Source organism: Acipenser ruthenus, unplaced genomic scaffold, assembly GCF_902713425.1.
Source record: "Acipenser ruthenus unplaced genomic scaffold, fAciRut3.2 maternal haplotype, whole genome shotgun sequence".
NCBI classification, from domain to species: Eukaryota; Metazoa; Chordata; class Actinopteri; order Acipenseriformes; family Acipenseridae; genus Acipenser; species Acipenser ruthenus.
Window position 1 is genome coordinate 21,617 of NW_026708631.1, and position 8,747 is coordinate 30,363.

At 38.5% G+C, this 8,747-nt stretch overlaps 1 long non-coding RNA gene across 2 annotated transcripts; it reads right to left on the minus strand.

The window, feature by feature from the left end:
* Positions 1-637: 637 nt before the first annotated feature.
* On the minus strand, positions 638-7,074 carry LOC131734967 (uncharacterized). 2 transcript variants are annotated; one of them, XR_009327210.1, is made up of 4 exons: positions 6,811-7,074; positions 2,096-2,271; positions 1,575-1,676; positions 638-1,292 (listed from the first exon to the last, which is right to left on the minus strand). It is a non-coding gene; the product is annotated as an uncharacterized LOC131734967 (long non-coding RNA). The 2 variants fall into 2 exon arrangements; XR_009327209.1 differs by lacking the exon at positions 6,811-7,074 and adding an exon at positions 2,543-2,841.
* Between the last annotated feature and the right edge of the window lie 1,673 nt (positions 7,075-8,747).

The following is an 8,747-nucleotide window of genomic DNA, read 5'->3' on the forward strand; positions in this document are numbered from 1 at the left end:
GTTATCCCACGATGACACCACGTGTCACAAAGACGGCCAGAGTGGGTGGCGTCAGACCAGAAGCAGGAAGGAATACAGAGAGACTTGGAGTTTGGTATAAGCTGGGCGCGTGATCGCGCTCAGCATTTAATAAACAGAAAATAAAAGGTTTGAAACACAAAAACACGGGACACGGCACTTGACGCCAAAAGAAACATATAAACAAAACGGACTAAACAGTGAACAGACAAACGGACAAACACGGTGAGCAGATAACACTAATTACTTTACTTTAGACTTTCTTTTCTCCTTCTCTCTCTCCCGTTCTCCACTCACCGAACACCAACCCCCAGTGAGTGAAAATGTGTCTCTATATATACTGTTGTGCTGGGATTCAATTACTAATTAATTACTCACTTGAATCCCAGCACGTGAATTCATTACGTGCAACCCCGTGCCACACATTATACACATTTTATCTGCACGTGAAGTGATGTGCCATCCTCGTGCCTAAATATAATTATACACTTTAAACACACGTGAAACACAGACCCGTTTATATCCCGTGTACCAATCTATACACCAACATTAACATACGCACGCATATACATACACAGATCACACAAATGCACACAGGGGCGGGGCACTTTGCCACATGTCCAAATGCTAGTTGGTGTGCACGTTTTACTACAGCATTCAACTCTGGAGATTCCTTATAATCACTGCTGTCACACCACTCCTTTAAGTCTGAAATCATTTTCTTTACACACAACTGTTTATTGTGTGATTGACAATTTGCTGTGGTATTCACAAAGCAGTCCGTTACCTCTTGGTTAGGGTTCTGTGTACCAATTATCTCAGAAAGTCTTAGACAGACACATATTTCTCCAAGACTATTGGCAAGACAGGTACACTGTTGGTTTTGCACATGTACTACTCCAAAACTACCAGCACAATGTACAATTAAATGTTTTCCATCCCACTCATAGCAATGCTGTTCAGTTAGTGAACTGGCTAATTCTTTTCGAATTCCATCAATATCAATCCCCTGTTCTTTGCACATCATTTTTGCAAACTCAATATGCTTGCACAAATTACCCCTTTCAGAAACGGCGCATTCACATTTCATGCTAATTAAATCCACAGCATAACATTTTGCTTTATCTGCTTCTGAAGGCACTGTGCAATGGCCACCTGATTTGTAAACAAATTTATTTTGAAGGCCTTTGTTCTTCGTACGTAATGCAGATTCTGCAGTATCCTGTGTTTTGGAATCAGAAATCCTCTGAGCACCATGAAGACCTTCCAGATACCTGCACCATATACAAGACAGAATACAATTAGTAGAGCATTATTCTATTATTCACATGCTAAAAAAAGTTATGGGTTGTGTAAATTATATACATGACAAAAATGCATTTACCTGTGGTACACTATCTCCTTATTTGTACAGATACTGAAATAAATGTACACAACAACTTTATGTTCTAGAAAATTACAAATATAAAGTATAATGTATTTATTTTTTGAAATTCAACACTCATTTGCAACACTAGACCACATAAAAATGCTAGTATTGGAAATGTTACACAAACCTCTAGTAAGTGACCACCTTGGTATTAAGTAGTAGAAGTAGTTCATCAACTCGTCTGTTTGCATAGCCATGAAGAAACTGATACTTCATGCTGAAAAAAAATCTATGGGAAAAAAAGAAAAGCAAAAGCAATTTTTTATTTTTTTTTATTTAGTATCACCAATTTTTTTCCCTTTATCAGCAATTCAACTTGGCTGACCGCAACAACTCCCCGCCTCCTCAGGAGGGATGAGACAAAGCATGCGCCCTCCGATACGAGCACTGTCAAAGCCATATGCTATTTTTCGCACTACAAGCCCAGAGCTCCCACCCCCTAGCGAACACATCGTTTGGAGGAGTCGATGCAGCTAGAAATTCCAATGCCCTGAACCTGCAGGCGCCAGGTCAATTGTGCGCCACCCTCTCAGAACTCCTGGCCAAAGCTGGCAATGGCATAGGCAGGATTCGAGACAAGTCTGTCTCTTGCCTATAGTGCTGCAACTTATGTTTTTGTTTTAATCACTATTTTTAAATAATGCATACCTCTCAACAAGGTTGTTCGTTTCACTGTCTTGGTGGTAAACTCTCCGTCCAAAATTGGCCCACATGTCTGCATTTCGAAACCAATGGTCCTGTAGATACTGTGAAATTACTGAACTGCCAGTTTCTCTGTCTGTTTTGACAATCACTTCCTTTGACATCTTTTCAAACTCGGCAGCCTAAAATGAATGAAAATAAATATAAAAAATGTTAACAGAAAGACATGCATACCAAATAATTTTTTTTCAAAAAATACACGTTTGTCAATATACAAATTCTATTAAAAAGATGGGTAGTATAATTATGGTAAATGGATTATCCATGAATAAGCAACAGTATGTCATTATTGTGGTGAGAAGGAAATTAAAAAACAAACTTTGAACTCATCAATAAAGATCAGCACCTTATGACATTTGCTAACGTGGAAGAAAGAAAGAAAAATAAACTTACTGTACTGCATTGTTTTAAGGCAATCATAGACCTAATCACTTCATTTTTTGCAGACAGATTCTGACTGCATCCTCCATCACGTCGGACAATCCATCAGTGTACCAAAAAACTAAACGTTGATAATTATCACTGTCTAAGTCTGTGTTAGAAAGTACTATAGCACATGGTCTGTTTTTTGTTTGCTTTCAAAATTGTAACTATTGTACACTGATTTTTTAAAACTTATTGTATATTAGTTTTTTAATTAGTTTTGAATTTGCTATGTATCATGGATTGTGTAAATTACATAACAAATATGATCATTATAATAAATCAAGTATAATCAAATCTAAGTATGAAGACACATGTAAAATGCAATTGGAATGAACAGTTTTCTGACTCTGCTACTTTGTTTCACTTTTGTTAGATCACATTAAGGAACAATATTTTCATTTTTTATCAATCAGATTGTCATTCAATTCCCTTCCTGTAACCTTCAGACTTAGGAGATACCACATTTCTACCATAAAATCTTTTTTTTAAATTTATAATGCACACAAGTTTGCATTCTGTCATTTTGCCAAAAGCTGGTCTGGGAGGAGGCAGATATTTTTCTGAATATATAAGGCAGGGGTAGACACCCCTGGTCCTGGAGTGCCACAGACCAGTGATTCCCAACCCTGGAGGTCCTGGAGGACCCCCTAACCTGCTGGTTTTTGTTCCAACCGAGCTTGCAATTACTTAATCGAACTAATAATTTGCCTAATCAGAGCCTTTTAATTCTTTTAAACAGTTGGGGTTCCAAGTTAGGTGTAAAATTGTATAAGGAACTTGAATTCTCCAACTTTTTATAAGTTACATGATTTAAAAAGTCCAGTTTAAACTATTACTTAAATTAAGGGTTCAATTAAGTAATTGAGAGCTCGTTGGAACAAAAAACAGCAGGGTAGGTGGTCCTCCAGGACCAGGGTTGGGAACCACTGCCACAAACACTTCAGTTTTTTGTTTACCCCAAGACCCTTAATAAATTAATTGACTCAATGATTAGCTTAATTTATCAGAATTACCATTTGTTCCAGGGATTTAATAATTGATGATTAAGAGATACCTACAAACTCTGCAGGATTGTGGCACTCCAGGACCAGGGTCGCCTACCCCTGATATAAGGCTTTAAGACCTTGTATGTGAATTCTACATTATGGATATAAATACCCACTCTCAAGTACTTTTATACTAAGTGCAATTGAAATCAGTAGGTTATCTGTAGATATATTTAAGTAATTAGTCATTGAGGGTCGATTGCACTGTACCAGTTAGTCCACTTGATTCATCTAACTAGTGCAGGACTGGCTAACCCTGGTCCTTGAGAGCCACAGGGTCTTCTGGTTTTTGTTTTAACCGAGCCCTTGATAACTTAATTGACATTATTAATTGGTCTTAATTGGTCAAAATTCCCATGGGTGCCAGTTGATTAGTGTTTGATGATTTAGAGAGACCTATAAAACCTGCAGGATTGTGGCTCTCCAGTACCAGGGTTGGCCACCCCTGAACTAGTGGAATGAGGAGGTTTAGTCCATGTGCTTGGACTACAGTTAGTACTGTACACCTCTATTCTGAAAAATTTGCGGCCGCCCCAAAAGGTTAGCATTGAAATTCTGTTCAATATTTTTCGATGCCATTTTACGTAATACAACATTCTCGTTTTCTTTGCTGGTGCTGTAAGCTTTGTTAATGTAGTTTTTAATTAGGTGTACTAAATACATCTTTTCCTCTATGGAAAATTTTGGAACTCTTTTAGATGACATTTATTCTACTGAAGGGTTTTTAAACTGTTAAAAGTTTGATGTGACTTATCTTCTGCATTGCTTCTGATATTGGTCCACATGGGCGGTCTAACGTGTTCTGCATGTTCACATCAGCTGAACCAATTCACATGATTAACTATTTGGTTTTGGTACGGTGCAATCGGGTCTAATTTGCAGCATTTGCTAGACTGCATTTTAGTCCACTTGGTATGGACCAAAGTCATTGCTACACTGCAATCAACCCGGAATGACCCCTAACCGAAAGTGGTTTTGGTTTTTTACCTGAAGTACATGGAACCAGCACAGCAACACCTTTGCATAAGGAAACACTGTGTGTACTGCATTGATTTCTTTCATGTCCCTATCTACCATGACACATCTGCAAAGGGAAATATAAAAAGGAAGTAGTACTTAATCTGTCTATCACTTTGTAAATTAAGAGAGCTGCATACAAAGCTGATTGTACCGCTACAAGGCTGCCAAATCGGGTAGCGTGAGATGGGAGGAGTGGTTGATTGCTGCCATACTTGTAGTTTTACTGGATGGGCTGCTAATTTAATTCTTCTTTTAAACAAAATTCTACATAATAAGATAACTATATAAACCAGATTAAACTCGGTTTTAAATTAAACCCTATATTGGCATTATGTTGTTTCAAATATCACATTTTATGTTCATAATAATTTTTATATCAAAGGACACATTACCACCCGAAACATTCTACAGTATAAGCTGTAAATTATGCAATCATGAAATACCATTGCCATGTAAGTTACTCATCTTAATCTGTTTATCCTTTGCATTTCATACATAAACTTCAACTATGAATTTTAAAACATATCTTGGCTGAAACTCTCCAACAGCTTCCTGAACTTTTTTCAGACAGTGACAAGATGTCGTCACTGGATTCCTCACTCACAATAAAAAATGCTACAGGTATTCCTCGGCCTTGGTTGCTCTTCACTAGCACAGCATAAAATGCAAAACCATACTGAGTTGCGCCCATGTGTAGAATTGTTGCTCACAAATGTAAAAGAAACGTACGCTGCACATCTATTGGCACGAGTTATTGAAGGTGCTCCTGAGGATTTACCTTTTGGTTTATTGGACCTTTCACATTGCCACTGAAAGTGATATTCACCTCTTTTTTTGATAGCTACAAATGTGCCAGTTCCATTCTCCTTAAGACATGTCAAGTGATTTTGCATAAAATCCTCTCTTGAATCTCGTTTTACAATATGTATCGTTCTCTGCACACGTGCGTCAGACTCCTTGCGCAGAGTCTTCAAGTGATGAGATCCAGAAACGTTCCATATAATACAACTTAACAGAAGAAGATATTCATATTCATATTTAAGGCGTAACTCAACATATTTCAATGCCTTTGTGTGCATACGTTCTGCTAAAAACGGTGTATTTTGAGAAGATGAATAAAACATCCTACCTTTTTCATTCCAACTCTGTTCTGCTGCAAAACCTTGGCGCGCAGTTTTCAGTTTGAATGTGAGGGCGTGGAAACAGGCAGCTTTTGCCCTTAGAAGGCGTGTTTCCTTTGTGATGTAACTGAGGAGGCGGGTTTTCGCAGAGAGGTGTTTTATTATCTGCCTAATAGGCAGACCTGCCTGCCAGTCGAAGTTAGGGGCAAACTTCTCTCCTGTGTGTATAATTACTGAAATCTATGCATGAGAGGCAACGGCAGCAGCACGGCCGCTCCGATTCCAATCGCCATACCGTCTACACAAACCGTTTGTTCTGACACAAGCCACATAACGTACAATTAGTGGGGCTGAGCAACAAGGCTGTGAAAGTGATACCTCAGAACACCAAGGAAACAAAAAGCTTTAGATGAGAACAGGGTATTTTAAAAATACACCGGTGGCTGCAAACACGTACTGACAGCACCACGAGTTTGAAAATACATCACAAACGCATGCTTCACTAGTGTGACAAAAATGTTGGTTACTTGGTCCCCGGTCTTAAACAGAAAGTGACCGGAAAAGTACTTCTCACAACTTTGTTCACATACAACAAACAGTTAAACCATAGCCGCCAGGCATTACTATATCAATACTTTTTAATGAATACGTCGTTAAAATGTAGTCTATGGTAGGCTTCTAATTTATGTTGGAAAACGTCGTAACAAAGGTATTTTAAACCAATAAAACAGCAGGTAGTCTGACTCCAAAAAGTAAACAGAAAATAAACACAAATAAAAAGGACTTAAAAACAGTTTAAACAAGCCATTTTATCTGAGGTATACATAACGTACGGGTTACAAACGCGGAAAACACTAATACTTAGAAAGGGTAGTTTTTGCTTTGAACGTCAGGCAAGCGTAATTATTTCTAATAGGAACTTACAGATTTAACTGTAGCTTCCCCAGGAACATGATGCAAAAACAGTTTTAATACGATGCTACCTTACAAGCGCTCACTTCTGAAACGCACAGCCACTGACATTGACTTTGCTGTTTGTTTTTCCTACCTTTGATGATCATAAAGGATGTTTTCCAGGTGAAAATCAGCGTTTGTCGTGAAAAGTACAATCTGCTGCAGAGAGTGAATAGTAACACTCTCAAGTGGAAGACGTGTTAAACGAACGTGATGTTTCCTTGGGTGGCTAAATTATCCAATGGGGGTATTAGGTGTCAGGGGTGTACTATTCATTCATAAGTCATGACAGGGTTTTCTGAGGCAGAGTGGATGAGTAAAAAAATAGAGCAGCCAGCAAGGTGGGTTTGGTTAGACACCGCCGTGACTCAGAAAAGGGCTGGCGCTGCACTATGCGAATGGAGGGGGGTGCATAGAAAGGAGGGGCCGACCAACAGCAGGAGAGAGAAAGAAAGAAAGATTCTCTTTGTGTGTCTCTGGGGTTTAGGGGGTGCAATATGTTTGGGCTTTTGATTAATAATTAGCCATACTGATAGCGTTTTGCTTAACTAGAGTCTATTTAGGATTAATATTGCTTTTATATTGCGACTCGATCATTTTATATGAATAAAGGTCATTTTAGATTGTATATCGTATATTTTATTTTATTATCGTATAATAATTGTTGAATGTATTATTCATGTACACGGCCGGGATTTTGTAATATTTATACACAACCAATTCATATGACTAAAAGGCAAATTACAGTTTGTAATGGCGTACGCGACTTTAGTGTTCACTTTATTGAAATATACGATGTGCTTATTAATACATGAATTAATGATGGCTGGAATTCAATAACTGCAATATTTCTTTATTCTGTTATTATATTTATATGTTATCTATCTATCTAGTTATTTGTCTGTCTGTCTGTCTGTCTGTCTGTCTGTGTCTATCTGTCTGTCCCCAAAGTGTCCCAAAATATATTGTAGATATGATGTAGGTATATTGTGTATAAATCACACAGGGATAGGACAGAATCCCTGCTATACTTTTATTATTATTATTATTTATTTCTCAGCAGACGCCCTTATCCAGGGCGACTTACAATCGTAAGCAAATACATTTCAAGTATCACAGTACAAGTAATAATACAATTAAGAGCAAGATAAATACAATGACTTTGGTTCAAGCAAGTACAAGTGTGACAAAATACAATTCAATAATACAACAGATAACAGTGTCAGTGATAGTTACATCAGGATATGATTAAATACAAAATACTACAGATTAAACACTTGGCAGATTACAGTACTCTGAAGTATAGGATTAAATGCAGTAAAATAGGGGGCAGATAAGAGCAAGTAAAGCACATTTAAAGGGGAAAAACAGAGGAGTTCTACAGGTGCTGTCTGAAGAGGTGAGTCTTAAGGAGGCGCCGGAAAATGGTCAGGGACTGGGCAGTCCTGACATCTGTAGGAAGGTCATTCCACCACTGCGGAGCGGTCCGTGCAGTTGTGTTTGTGTTCTGTAATCCCCGCTGTCTATGTTTACGTGTGTTTATTCCCTCCCGCTGTATTCCTCAGCTGCTTTGTTTACCTTTAGTGTATGTGTTCCTATGATAATGTAACCTGTCTGTTTGTCTTCCCTGGTCTGTTAAGATTGTTTTTTATTAGTCTGTCCCCATTGATCCTAGTGTGTGGATGAGGGCCAATGGGATATGTGCCTGAGCCCTGATACCCTATTTGCATAAGGGGGATGCTGCTAATGTTATAAGAAGGCGCTGCGACACCATCTTGTTGTTGTATGGAGTAAAGTGGTTGAATGCAGAGAAGCAGACAGAGCAGTGGACTCTGGTGGGTGCGAGCTAGCGTCCGAAAATAAAAGCATTGAACCAAGAACCAAGCGTGTCTCCTGTTTTCTGCCTCCTGTTGAAACGCTACAGTCAGAGCGGGATTTGAGATGGAACCCCCGAGCATCAAGCAGGAGAGGTTAAAAGATGGAGAGATGTACCATGAGCTGGAGCGGCTGCTCCAGTGCAAGAAGGAGCTC